We start from the raw sequence: 15,367 nt of genomic DNA on the forward strand, positions 1-15,367 counted from the left end.
AGGCAAGCTGAGTTTTATTCAGAAAATAAACGAGTTTTATCTCATCTATCTTAGTGAGAGTGATTCTCCTAAGTTCTTGAGTGATTCAAGAATCCATGAGTTTCATCAAAGGTCCTTTATCCCTCTGTGTGTTTCAACTATTAGGCTTATCTTCCATTCTTGGAAGTGTGATGTCTATCAATTTCTGTTCCATCTTGTTTTATGTTTCCATTTTCTCGTTTTAAATAATTTCTCAAATTTCTTGCTTGTTAGCATTCTAACAATGATAGATCAGTCAAACGAATCAAACGCTGTGGATTCACATCATTTGGTATTCATAGCCTGGCCATCTAGACCTGGAATAGGAAAGGAAGTTTATTATACAAAGTGTTTAACCGAAGGCCATCCATGTTTAGTTGCATTCGATTACGGAAGCGAAAACAATGTTGTGAGCCAAAGATTGGTGGAGAAACTCCAGTTACCAGCAACCTTTCATCTGGATCAAGCATGGATCAAATTCAATACATGGCAATGTGTGAAAGAAGTATTATGTGATATTGCTCCATTGGACTCTTGTCATCTTCTTTTGGGATGGGCATGACTTCATTTTAAAACACTCCATCTTGATGAACGTTCCCTTTATTTGAGGCATGAGGGACATCAAAGGAAGTAGAAGTTTATGACACTAAGACAAGTTAGTAAGGATCAACGTAGGCTGAAGGAGAAAACAGAAAAAGAAAGAATAGAAAAAGAAGTAATAGAAACTGCAGAAGGAAGGGAAAATAAAGAAAAAGAAATGAAACTAGACAAAGTTTATTCGTCAATGTATTTTCTTCTACAGTTTGTGATGTCATTTTACAGGAACAAAAGGATAAGCATGTGAAGGAAATACACGAACTTCCATGTTTGAAAAGGAAGCTTGTTCATAGTGCTTTATCATGCATTTGGTCCGTCGATAAGAAGCAAATTCGTCAAACACAACGCATGGAAATATTTATTGTTACATATCAAGGTGGGGTACTGTTGCCAAGAAATGTTATCGACGAATTGCAACCATTGGAAAGTAACAAATATCAAGTTGAATTTAATCCTGGAAGAAGAGAATTAGTTTCAACTTGCGAAAAAATAAAATTCCTTCACAAGATCATAATAAAAACTTACTTTAAAACTAGTGTTTTAAGATTCGGGACAAATCTTCTCGAAGAATGAGGATATGATGTGAATTGCATATGGGTCAAATGGAGGATGACTAATGCGCCGTGTTGATGCAGTTTCTGTTATTTAAACAAGGGCCCAATATTTTGTAAAATTGGCTGACCAAATTGTGTTTGTGCTTAACCAATTAATGGGCTTTAGTTTTGCTTTATCTTCAAGTTGAAATAAGGGTCCATATGCCAACCTAAGAACTAACCTTTGGAAGATCAAGAGGACCTTTGCTCAAAGTTTGTGGATGACTTTTGGTAGCCTTAAATTTAGTTACAATCAACCATTAAGTAGCGGATCATTATTAGCTTGAGTGGATCATTAATTAATAGCTTTAAGCGGGATGATATTGAAATTTATGTGTCTTTTGTAATTCTGATGGTTAAAGCTCCTATATAAGTTGAACCATTTTCATCAACGAAGGCAGGCTGAGTTTTATTCAGAAAATAAACGAGTTTTATCTCATCTATCTTAGTGAGAGTGATTCTCCTAAGTTCTTGAGTGATTCAAGAATCCATGAGTTTCATCAAAGGTCCTTTATCCCTCTGTGTGTTTCAACTATTAGGCTTATCTTCCATTCTTGGAAGTGTGATGTCTATCAATTTCCGTTCCATCTTGTTTTATGTTTCCATTTTCTCGTTTTAAATAATTTCTCAAATTTCTTGCTTGTTAGCATTCTAACAATGATACATCAGTCAAACGAATCAAACGCTGTGGATTCACATCATTTGGTATTCATAGCCTGGCCATCTAGACCTGGAATAGGAAAGGAAGTTTATTATACAAAGTGTTTAACCGAAGGCCATCCATGTTTAGTTGCATTCGATTATGGAAGCGAAAACAATGTTGTGAGCCAAAGATTGGTGGAGAAACTCCAGTTACCAGCAACCTTTCATCTGGATCAAGCACGGATCAAATTCAGTACATGGCAATGTGTGAAAGAAGTATTATGTGATATTGCTCCCATGGACTCTTGTCATCTTCTTTTGGGATGGGCATGACTTCATTTTAAAACACTCCATCTTGATGAACGTTCCCTTTATTTGAGGCATGAGGGACATCAAAGGAAGTAGAAGTTTATGACACTAAGACAAGTTAGTAAGGATCAACGTAGGCTGAAGGAGAAAACAGAAAAAGAAAGAATAGAAAAAGAAGTAATAGAAACTGCAGAAGGAAGGGAAAATAAAGAAAAAGAAATGAAACTAGACAAAGTTTATTCGTCAATGTATTTTCTTCTACAGTTTGTGATGTCATTTTACAGGAACAAAAGGATAAGCATGTGAAGGAAATACACGAACTTCCATGTTTGAAAAGGAAGCTTGTTCATAATGCTTTATCATGCATTTGGTCCGTCGATAAGAAGCAAATTCGTCAAACACAACGCATGGAATTATTAAGATTGGTGGAGAAACTCCAGTTACCAGCAACCTTTCATCTAGATCAAGCATGGATCATATTCAGTACATGACAATGTGTGAAAGAATCATTATGTGATATTGCTCCCATTGACTCTTGTCATCTTCTTTTGGGATGGGCATGGCTTCATTTTAAAACACTCCATCTTGATGAACGCTCCCTTTATTTGAGGCATGAGGGACATCAAAGGAAGTAGAAGTTTATGACACCAAGACAAGTCAGTAAGGATCAACGTAGGCTGAAGGAGAAAACAGAAAAAGAAAGAATAGAAAAAGAAGTAATAGAAACTGCAGAAGGAAGGGAAAATAAAGAAAAAGAAATGCAACTAGAGAAAGTTTATTCGTCAATGTATTTTCTTCTACAGTTTGTGATGTCATTTTACAGGAACAAAAGGATAAGCATGTGAAGGAAATACACGAACTTCCATGTTTTAAAATGAAGCTTGTTCATAGTGCTTTATCATGCATTTGGTCCGTCGATAAGAAGCAAATTCGTCAAAAAACACAACGCATGGAATTATTTATTGTTACATATCAAGGTGGGGTACTGTTGTCAAGAAATGTTATCGACGGATTGCAACCATTGGAAAATATCAAGCTGAATTTGATCCTGGAAGAAGAGAATTAGTTTCAACTTGCGAAAAAATAAAATTCCTTCACAAGATCATAATTAAAACTTACTTTAAAACTAGTGTCTTAAGATTCGGGACAAATCTTCTCGAAGAAGGAGGGTATGATGTGAATTGCATATGGGTCAAATGGAGGATGATTAATGCGCCGTGTTGATGCAGTTTCTTTTATTTAAACAAGGGCCCAATGGTTTGTAAAATTGGCTGACCAAATTGTGTTTGTGCTTAACCAATTAATGGGCTTTAGTTTTGCTTTATCTTCAAGTTGAAATAAGGGTCCATATGCCAACCTAAGAACCAACCTTTGGAAGATCAAGAGGACCTTTCTTCAAAGTTTGTGGATGACTTTTGGTAGCCTTAAATTCAGTTACAATCAACCATTAAGTAGCGGATCGTTATTAGCTTGAGTGGATCATTAATTAATAGCTTTAAGCGGGATGATATTGAAATTTATGTGTCTTTTGTAATTCTGATGGTTAAAGCTCCTATATAAGTTGAACCATTTTCATCAATGAAGGCAAGCTGAGTTTTATTCAGAAAATAAACGAGTTTTATCTCATCTATCTTAGTGAGAGTGATTCTCCTAAGTTCTTGAGTGATTCAAGAATCCATGAGTTTCATCAAATGTCCTTTATCCCTCTGTGTGTTTCAACTATTAGGCTTATCTTCCATTCTTGGAAGTGTGATGTCTATCAATTTCCGTTCCATCTTGTTTTATGTTTCCATTTTCTCGTTTTAAATAATTTCTCAAATTTCTTGCTTGTTAGCATTCTAACAATGATAGATCAGTCAAACGAATCAAACGCTGTGGATTCACATCATTTGGTATTCATAGCCTGGCCATCTAGACCTGGAATAGGAAAGGAAGTTTATTATACAAAGTGTTTAACCGAAGGCCATCCATGTTTAGTTGCATTCGATTACGGAAGCGAAAACAATTTTGTGAGCCAAAGATTGGTGGAGAAACTCCAGTTACCAGCAACCTTTCATCTGGATCAAGCATGGATCAAATTCAATACATGGCAATGTGTGAAAGAAGTATTATGTGATATTGCTCCATTGGACTCTTGTCATCTTCTTTTGGGATGGGCATGACTTCATTTTAAAACACTCCATCTTGATGAACGTTCCCTTTATTTGAGGCATGAGGGACATCAAAGGAAGTAGAAGTTTATGACACTAAGACAAGTTAGTAAGGATCAACGTAGGCTGAAGGAGAAAACAGAAAAAGAAAGAATAGAAAAAGAAGTAATAGAAACTGCAGAAGGAAGGGAAAATAAAGAAAAAGAAATGAAACTAGACAAAGTTTATTCGTCAATGTATTTTCTTCTACAGTTTGTGATGTCATTTTACAGGAACAAAAGGATAAGCATGTGAAGGAAATACACGAACTTCCATGTTTGAAAAGGAAGCTTGTTCATAGTGCTTTATCATGCATTTGGTCCGTCGATAAGAAGCAAATTCGTCAAACACAACGCATGGAATTATTTATTGTTACATATCAAGGTGGGGTACTGTTGCCAAGAAATGTTATCGACGAATTGCAACCATTGGAAAGTAACAAATATCAAGTTGAATTTAATCCTGGAAGAAGAGAATTAGTTTCAACTTGCGAAAAAATAAAATTCCTTCACAAGATCATAATAAAAACTTACTTTAAAACTAGTGTTTTAAGATTCGGGACAAATCTTCTCGAAGAATGAGGGTATGATGTGAATTGCATATGGGTCAAATGGAGGATGACTAATGCGCCGTGTTGATGCAGTTTCTGTTAATTAAACAAGGGCCCAATGCTTTGTAAAATTGGCTGACCAAATTGTGTTTGTGCTTAACCAATTAATGGGCTTTAGTTTTGCTTTATCTTCAAGTTGAAATAAGGGTCCATATGCCAACCTAAGAACTAACCTTTGGAAGATCAAGAGGACCTTTGCTCAAAGTTTGTGGATGACTTTTGGTAGCCTTAAATTTAGTTACAATCAACCATTAAGTAGCGGATCATTATTAGCTTGAGTGGATCATTAATTAATAGCTTTAAGCGGGATGATATTGAAATTTATGTGTCTTTTGTAATTCTGATGGTTAAAGCTCCTATATAAGTTGAACCATTTTCATCAACGAAGGCAGGCTGAGTTTTATTCAGAAAATAAACGAGTTTTATCTCATCTATCTTAGTGAGAGTGATTCTCCTAAGTTCTTGAGTGATTCAAGAATCCATGAGTTTCATCAAAGGTCCTTTATCCCTCTGTGTGTTTCAACTATTAGGCTTATCTTCCATTCTTGGAAGTGTGATGTCTATCAATTTCCGTTCCATCTTGTTTTATGTTTCCATTTTCTCGTTTTAAATAATTTCTCAAATTTCTTGCTTGTTAGCATTCTAACAATGATACATCAGTCAAACGAATCAAACGCTGTGGATTCACATCATTTGGTATTCATAGCCTGGCCATCTAGACCTGGAATAGGAAAGGAAGTTTATTATACAAAGTGTTTAACCGAAGGCCATCCATGTTTAGTTGCATTCGATTACGGAAGCGAAAACAATGTTGTGAGCCAAAGATTGGTGGAGAAACTCCAGTTACCAGCAACCTTTCATCTGGATCAAGCACGGATCAAATTCAGTACATGGCAATGTGTAAAAGAAGTATTATGTGATATTGCTCCCATGGACTCTTGTCATCTTCTTTTGGGATGGGCATGACTTCATTTTAAAACACTCCATCTTGATGAACGTTCCCTTTATTTGAGGCATGAGGGACATCAAAGGAAGTAGAAGTTTATGACACTAAGACAAGTTAGTAAGGATCAACGTAGGCTGAAGGAGAAAACAGAAAAAGAAAGAATAGAAAAAGAAGTAATAGAAACTGCAGAAGGAAGGGAAAATAAAGAAAAAGAAATGAAACTAGACAAAGTTTATTCGTCAATGTATTTTCTTCTACAGTTTGTGATGTCATTTTACAGGAACAAAAGGATAAGCATGTGAAGGAAATACACGAACTTCCATGTTTGAAAAGGAAGCTTGTTCATAATGCTTTATCATGCATTTGGTCCGTCGATAAGAAGCAAATTCGTCAAACACAACGCATGGAATTATTAAGATTGGTGGAGAAACTCCAGTTACCAGCAACCTTTCATCTAGATCAAGCATGGATCATATTCAGTACATGACAATGTGTGAAAGAATCATTATGTGATATTGCTCCCATTGACTCTTGTCATCTTCTTTTGGGATGGGCATGGCTTCATTTTAAAACACTCCATCTTGATGAACGCTCCCTTTATTTGAGGCATGAGGGACATCAAAGGAAGTAGAAGTTTATGACACCAAGACAAGTCAGTAAGGATCAACGTAGGCTGAAGGAGAAAACAGAAAAAGAAAGAATAGAAAAAGAAGTAATAGAAACTGCAGAAGGAAGGGAAAATAAAGAAAAAGAAATGGAACTAGAGAAAGTTTATTCGTCAATGTATTTTCTTCTACAGTTTGTGATGTCATTTTACAGGAACAAAAGGATAAGCATGTGAAGGAAATACACGAACTTCCATGTTTGAAAATGAAGCTTGTTCATAGTGCTTTATCATGCATTTGGTCCGTCGATAAGAAGCAAATTCGTCAAAAAACACAACGCATGGAATTATTTATTGTTACATATCAAGGTGGGGTACTGTTGTCAAGAAATGTTATCGACGGATTGCAACCATTGGAAAATATCAAGCTGAATTTGATCCTGGAAGAAGAGAATTAGTTTCAACTTGCGAAAAAATAAAATTCCTTCACAAGATCATAATTAAAACTTACTTTAAAACTAGTGTCTTAAGATTCGGGACAAATCTTCTCGAAGAAGGAGGGTATGATGTGAATTGCATATGGGTCAAATGGAGGATGATTAATGCGCCGTGTTGATGCAGTTTCTTTTATTTAAACAAGGGCCCAATGGTTTGTAAAATTGGCTGACCAAATTGTGTTTGTGCTTAACCAATTAATGGGCTTTAGTTTTGCTTTATCTTCAAGTTGAAATAAGGGTCCATATGCCAACCTAAGAACCAACCTTTGGAAGATCAAGAGGACCTTTCTTCAAAGTTTGTGGATGACTTTTGGTAGCCTTAAATTCAGTTACAATCAACCATTAAGTAGCGGATCGTTATTAGCTTGAGTGGATCATTAATTAATAGCTTTAAGCGGGATGATATTGAAATTTATGTGTCTTTTGTAATTCTGATGGTTAAAGCTCCTATATAAGTTGAACCATTTTCATCAATGAAGGCAAGCTGAGTTTTATTCAGAAAATAAACGAGTTTTATCTCATCTATCTTAGTGAGAGTGATTCTCCTAAGTTCTTGAGTGATTCAAGAATCCATGAGTTTCATCAAAGGTCCTTTATCCCTCTGTGTGTTTCAACTATTAGGCTTATCTTCCATTCTTGGAAGTGTGATGTCTATCAATTTCCGTTCCATCTTGTTTTATGTTTCCATTTTCTCGTTTTAAATAATTTCTCAAATTTCTTGCTTGTTAGCATTCTAACAATGATACATCAGTCAAACGAATCAAACGCTGTGGATTCACATCATTTGGTATTCATAGCCTGGCCATCTAGACCTGGAATAGGAAAGGAAGTTTATTATACAAAGTGTTTAACCGAAGGCCATCCATGTTTAGTTGCATTCGATTACGGAAGCGAAAACAATGTTGTGAGCCAAAGATTGGTGGAGAAACTCCAGTTACCAGCAACCTTTCATCTGGATCAAGCACGGATCAAATTCAGTACATGGCAATGTGTGAAAGAAGTATTATGTGATATTGCTCCCATGGACTCTTGTCATCTTCTTTTGGGATGGGCATGACTTCATTTTAAAACACTCCATCTTGATGAACGTTCCCTTTATTTGAGGCATGAGGGACATCAAAGGAAGTAGAAGTTTATGACACTAAGACAAGTTAGTAAGGATCAACGTAGGCTGAAGGAGAAAACAGAAAAAGAAAGAATAGAAAAAGAAGTAATAGAAACTGCAGAAGGAAGGGAAAATAAAGAAAAAGAAATGAAACTAGACAAAGTTTATTCGTCAATGTATTTTCTTCTACAGTTTGTGATGTCATTTTACAGGAACAAAAGGATAAGCATGTGAAGGAAATACACGAACTTCCATGTTTGAAAAGGAAGCTTGTTCATAGTGCTTTATCATGCATTTGGTCTGTCGATAAGAAGCAAATTCGTCAAACACAACGCATGGAATTATTTATTGTTACATATCAAGGTGGGGTACTGTTGCCAAGAAATGTTATCGACGAATTGCAACCATTGGAAAGTAACAAATATCAAGTTGAATTTAATCCTGGAAGAAGAGAATTAGTTTCAACTTGCGAAAAAATAAAATTCCTTCACAAGATCATAATAAAAACTTACTTTAAAACTAGTGTTTTAAGATTCGGGACAAATCTTCTCGAAGAATGAGGGTATGATGTGAATTGCATATGGGTCAAATGGAGGATGACTAATGCGCCGTGTTGATGCAGTTTCTGTTATTTAAACAAGGGCCCAATGCTTTGTAAAATTGGCTGACCAAATTGTGTTTGTGCTTAACCAATTAATGGGCTTTAGTTTTGCTTTATCTTCAAGTTGAAATAAGGGTCCATATGCCAACCTAAGAACTAACCTTTGGAAGATCAAGAGGACCTTTGCTCAAAGTTTGTGGATGACTTTTGGTAGCCTTAAATTTAGTTACAATCAACCATTAAGTAGCGGATCATTATTAGCTTGAGTGGATCATTAATTAATAGCTTTAGCGGGATGATATTGAAATTTATGTGTCTTTTGTAATTCTGATGGTTAAAGCTCCTATATAAGTTGAACCATTTTCATCAACGAAGGCAGGCTGAGTTTTATTCAGAAAATAAACGAGTTTTATCTCATCTATCTTAGTGAGAGTGATTCTCCTAAGTTCTTGAGTGATTCAAGAATCCATGAGTTTCATCAAAGGTCATTTATCCCTCTGTGTGTTTCAACTATTAGGCTTATCTTCCATTCTTGGAAGTGTGATGTCTATCAATTTCCGTTCCATCTTGTTTTATGTTTCCATTTTCTCGTTTTAAATAATTTCTCAAATTTCTTGCTTGTTAGCATTCTAACAATGATAGATCAGTCAAACGAATCAAACACTGTGGATTCACATCATTTGGTATTCATAGCCTGGCCATCTAGACCTGGAATAGGAAAGGAAGTTTATTATACAAAGTGTTTAACCGAAGGCCATCCATGTTTAGTTGCATTCGATTACGGAAGCGAAAACAATGTTGTGAGCCAAAGATTGGTGGAGAAACTCCAGTTACCAGCAACCTTTCATCTGGATCAAGCACGGATCAAATTCAGTACATGGCAATGTGTGAAAGAAGTATTATGTGATATTGCTCCCATGGACTCTTGTCATCTTCTTTTGGGATGGGCATGACTTCATTTTAAAACACTCCATCTTGATGAACGTTCCCTTTATTTGAGGCATGAGGGACATCAAAGGAAGTAGAAGTTTATGACACTAAGACAAGTTAGTAAGGATCAACGTAGGCTGAAGGAGAAAACAGAAAAAGAAAGAATAGAAAAAGAAGTAATAGAAACTGCAGAAGGAAGGGAAAATAAAGAAAAAGAAATGAAACTAGACAAAGTTTATTCGTCAATGTATTTTCTTCTACAGTTTGTGATGTCATTTTACAGGAACAAAAGGATAAGCATGTGAAGGAAATACACGAACTTCCATGTTTGAAAAGGAAGCTTGTTCATAATGCTTTATCATGCATTTGGTCCGTCGATAAGAAGCAAATTCGTCAAACACAACGCATGGAATTATTAAGATTGGTGGAGAAACTCCAGTTACCAGCAACCTTTCATCTAGATCAAGCATGGATCATATTCAGTACATGACAATGTGTGAAAGAATCATTATGTGATATTGCTCCCATTGACTCTTGTCATCTTCTTTTGGGATGGGCATGGCTTCATTTTAAAACACTCCATCTTGATGAACGCTCCCTTTATTTGAGGCATGAGGGACATCAAAGGAAGTAGAAGTTTATGACACCAAGACAAGTCAGTAAGGTTCAACGTAGGCTGAAGGAGAAAACAGAAAAAGAAAGAATAGAAAAAGAAGTAATAGAAACTGCAGAAGGAAGGGAAAATAAAGAAAAAGAAATGGAACTAGAGAAAGTTTATTCGTCAATGTATTTTCTTCTACAGTTTGTGATGTCATTTTACAGGAACAAAAGGATAAGCATGTGAAGGAAATACACGAACTTCCATGTTTGAAAATGAAGCTTGTTCATAGTGCTTTATCATGCATTTGGTCCGTCGATAAGAAGCAAATTCGTCAAAAAACACAACGCATGGAATTATTTATTGTTACATATCAAGGTGGGGTACTGTTGTCAATAAATGTTATCGACGGATTGCAACCATTGGAAAATATCAAGCTGAATTTGATCCTGGAAGAAGAGAATTAGTTTCAACTTGCGAAAAAATAAAATTCCTTCACAACATCATAATTAAAACTTACTTTAAAACTAGTGTCTTAAGATTCAGGACAAATCTTCTCGAAGAAGGAGGGTATGATGTGAATTGCATATGGGTCAAATGGAGGATGATTAATGCGCCGTGTTGATGTAGTTTCTTTTATTTAAACAAGGGCCCAATGGTTTGTAAAATTGGCTGACCAAATTGTGTTTGTGCTTAACCAATTAATGGGCTTTAGTTTTGCTTTATCTTCAAGTTGAAATAAGGGTCCATATGCCAACCTAAGAACCAACCTTTGGAAGATCAAGAGGACCTTTGTTCAAAGTTTGTGGATGACTTTTGGTAGCCTTAAATTCAGTTACAATCAACCATTAAGTAGCGGATCATTATTAGCTTGAGTGGATCATAAATTAATAGCTTTAAGCGGGATGATATTGAAATTTATGTGTCTTTTGTAATTCTGATGGTTAAAGCTCCTATATAAGTTGAACCATTTTCATCAATGAAGGCAAGCTGAGTTTTATTCAGAAAATAAACGAGTTTTATCTCATCTATCTTAGTGAGAGTGATTCGCCTAAGTTCTTGAGTGATTCAAGAATCCATGAGTTTCATCAAAGGTCCTTTATCCCTCTATGTGTTTAAACTATTAGGCTTATCTTCCATTCTTGGAAGTGTGATGTCTATCAATTTCCGTTCCATCTTGTTTTATGTTTCCATTTTCTCGTTTTAAATAATTTCTCAAAATTTCTTGCTTGTTAGCATTCTAACAATGATAGATCAGTCAAACGAATCAAACGCTGTGGATTCACATCATTTGGTATTCATAGCCTGGCCATCTAGACCTGGAATAGGAAAGGAAGTTTATTATACAAAGTGTTTAACCGAAGGCCATCCATGTTTAGTTGCATTCGATTACGGAAGCGAAAACAATGTTGTGAGCCAAAGATTGGTGGAGAAACTCCAGTTACCAGCAACCTTTCATCTGGATCAAGCACGGATCAAATTCAGTACATGGCAATGTGTGAAAGAAGTATTATGTGATATTGCTCCCATGGACTCTTGTCATCTTCTTTTGGGATGGGCATGACTTCATTTTAAAACACTCCATCTTGATGAACGTTCCCTTTATTTGAGGCATGAGGGACATCAAAGGAAGTAGAAGTTTATGACACTAGGACAAGTTAGTAAGGATCAACGTAGGCTGAAGGAGAAAACAGAAAAAGAAAGAATAGAAAAAGAAGTAATAGAAACTGCAGAAGGAAGGGAAAATAAAGAAAAAGAAATGAAACTAGACAAAGTTTATTCGTCAATGTATTTTCTTCTACAGTTTGTGATGTCATTTTACAGGAACAAAAGGATAAGCATGTGAAGGAAATACACGAACTTCCATGTTTGAAAAGGAAGCTTGTTCATAGTGCTTTATCATGCATTTGGTTCGTCGATAAGAAGCAAATTCGTCAAACACAACGCATGGAAATATTTATTGTTACATATCAAGGTGGGGTACTGTTGCCAAGAAATGTTATCGACGAATTGCAACCATTGGAAAGTAACAAATATCAAGTTGAATTTAATCCTGGAAGAAGAGAATTAGTTTCAACTTGCGAAAAAATAAAATTCCTTCACAAGATCATAATAAAAACTTACTTTAAAACTAGTGTCTTAGGATTCGGGACAAATCTTCTCGAAGAATGAGGGTATGATGTGAATTGCATATGGGTCAAATGGAGGATGACTAATGCGCCGTGTTGATGTAGTTTCTGTTATTTAAACAAGGGCCCAATGCTTTGTAAAATTGGCTGACCAAATTGTGTTTGTGCTTAACCAATTAATGGGCTTTAGTTTTGCTTTATCTTCAAGTTGAAATAAGGGTCCATATGCCAACCTAAGAACCAACCTTTGGAAGATCAAGAGGACCTTTGTTCAAAGTTTGTGGATGACTTTTGGTAGCCTTAAATTCAGTTACAATCAACCATTAAGTAGCGGATCATTATTAGCTTGAGTGGATCATAAATTAATAGCTTTAAGCGGGATGATATTGAAATTTATGTGTCTTTTGTAATTCTGATGGTTAAAGCTCCTATATAAGTTGAACCATTTTCATCAATGAAGGCAAGCTGAGTTTTATTCAGAAAATAAACGAGTTTTATCTCATCTATCTTAGTGAGAGTGATTCTCCTAAGTTCTTGAGTGATTCAAGAATCCATGAGTTTCATCAAAGGTCCTTTATCCCTCTATGTGTTTTAACTATTAGGCTTATCTTCCATTCTTGGAAGTGTGATGTCTATCAATTTCCGTTCCATCTTGTTTTATGTTTCCATTTTCTCATTTTAAATATTTTCTCAAAATTTCTTGCTTGTTAGCATTCTAACAATGATAGATCAGTCAAACGAATCAAACGCTGTGGATTCACATCATTTGGTATTCATAGCCTGGCCATCTAGACCTGGAATAGGAAAGGAAGTTTATTATACAAAGTGTTTAACCGAAGGCCATCCATGTTTAGTTGCATTCGATTACGGAAGCGAAAACAATGTTGTGAGCCAAAGATTGGTGGAGAAACTCCAGTTACCAGCAACCTTTCATCTGGATCAAGCATGGATCAAATTCAGTACATGGCAATGTGTGAAAGAAGTATTATGTGATATTGCTCCCATGGAGTCTTGTCATCTTCTTTTGGGATGGGCATGACTTCATTTTAAAACACTCCATCTTGATGAACGTTCCCTTTATTTGAGGCATGAGGGACATCAAAGGAAGTAGAAGTTTATGACACTAAGACAAGTTAGTAAGGATCAACGTAGGCTGAAGGAGAAAACAGAAAAAGAAAGAATAGAAAAAGAAGTAATAGAAACTGCAGAAGGAAGGGAAAATAAAGAAAAAGAAATGAAACTAGACAAAGTTTATTCGTCAATGTATTTTCTTCTACAGTTTGTGATGTCATTTTACAGGAACAAAAGGATAAGCATGTGAAGGAAATACACGAACTTCCATGTTTGAAAAGGAAGCTTGTTCATAGTGCTTTATCATGCATTTGGTCCGTCGATAAGAAGCAAATTCGTCAAACACAACGCATGGAAATATTTATTGTTACATATCAAGGTGGGGTACTGTTGCCAAGAAATGTTATCGACGAATATCAACCATTGGAAAGTAACAAATATCAAGTTGAATTTAATCCTGGAAGAAGAGAATTAGTTTCAACTTGCGAAAAAATAAAATTCCTTCACAAGATCATAATAAAAACTTACTTTAAAACTAGTGTCTTAGGATTCGGGACAAATCTTCTCGAAGAATGAGGGTATGATGTGAATTGCATATGGGTCAAATGGAGGATGACTAATGCGCCGTGTTGATGTAGTTTCTGTTATTTAAACAAGGGCCCAATGCTTTGTAAAATTGGCTGACCAAATTGTGTTTGTGCTTAACCAATTAATGGGCTTTAGTTTTGCTTTATCTTCAAGTTGAAATAAGGGTCCATATGCCAACCTAAGAACCAACCTTTGGAAGATCAAGAGGACCTTTGTTCAAAGTTTGTGGATGACTTTTGGTAGCCTTAAATTCAGTTACAATCAACCATTAAGTAGCGGATCATTATTAGCTTGAGTGGATCATAAATTAATAGCTTTAAGCGGGATGATATTGAAATTTATGTGTCTTTTGTAATTCTGATGGTTAAAGCTCCTATATAAGTTGAACCATTTTCATCAATGAAGGCAAGCTGAGTTTTATTCAGAAAATAAACGAGTTTTATCTCATCTATCTTAGTGAGAGTGATTCTCCTAAGTTCTTGAGTGATTCAAGAATCCATGAGTTTCATCAAAGGTCCTTTATCCCTCTATGTGTTTTAACTATTAGGCTTATCTTCCATTCTTGGAAGTGTGATGTCTATCAATTTCCGTTCCATCTTGTTTTATGTTTCCATTTTCTCGTTTTAAATAATTTCTCAAAATTTCTTGCTTGTTAGCATTCTAACAATGATAGATCAGTCAAACGAATCAAACGCTGTGGATTCACATCATTTGGTATTCATAGCCTGGCCATCTAGACCTGGAATAGGAAAGGAAGTTTATTATACAAAGTGTTTAACCGAAGGCCATCCATGTTTAGTTGCATTCGATTACGGAAGCGAAAACAATGTTGTGAGCCAAAGATTGGTGGAGAAACTCCAGTTACCAGCAACCTTTCATCTGGATCAAGCACGGATCAAATTCAGTACATGGCAATGTGTGAAAGAAGTATTATGTGATATTGCTCCCATGGACTCTTGTCATCTTCTTTTGGGATGGGCATGACTTCATTTTAAAACACTCCATCTTGATGAACGTTCCCTTTATTTGAGGCATGAGGGACATCAAAGGAAGTAGAAGTTTATGACACTAGGACAAGTTAGTAAGGATCAACGTAGGCTGAAGGAGAAAACAGAAAAAGAAAGAATAGAAAAAGAAGTAATAGAAACTGCAGAAGGAAGGGAAAATAAAGAAAAAGAAATGAAACTAGACAAAGTTTATTCGTCAATGTATTTTCTTCTACAGTTTGTGATGTCATTTTACAGGAACAAAAGGATAAGCATGTGAAGGAAATACACGAACTTCCATGTTTGAAAAGGAAGCTTGTTCATAGTGCTTTATCATGCATTTGGTTCGTCGAT

The sequence above is a fragment of the Vigna unguiculata genome, chromosome 11 (genome assembly GCF_037176805.1).
Source record: "Vigna unguiculata cultivar grain cowpea cultivar isolate G323 ecotype 2 chromosome 11, ASM3717680v1, whole genome shotgun sequence".
NCBI classification, from domain to species: domain Eukaryota; kingdom Viridiplantae; phylum Streptophyta; class Magnoliopsida; order Fabales; family Fabaceae; genus Vigna; species Vigna unguiculata.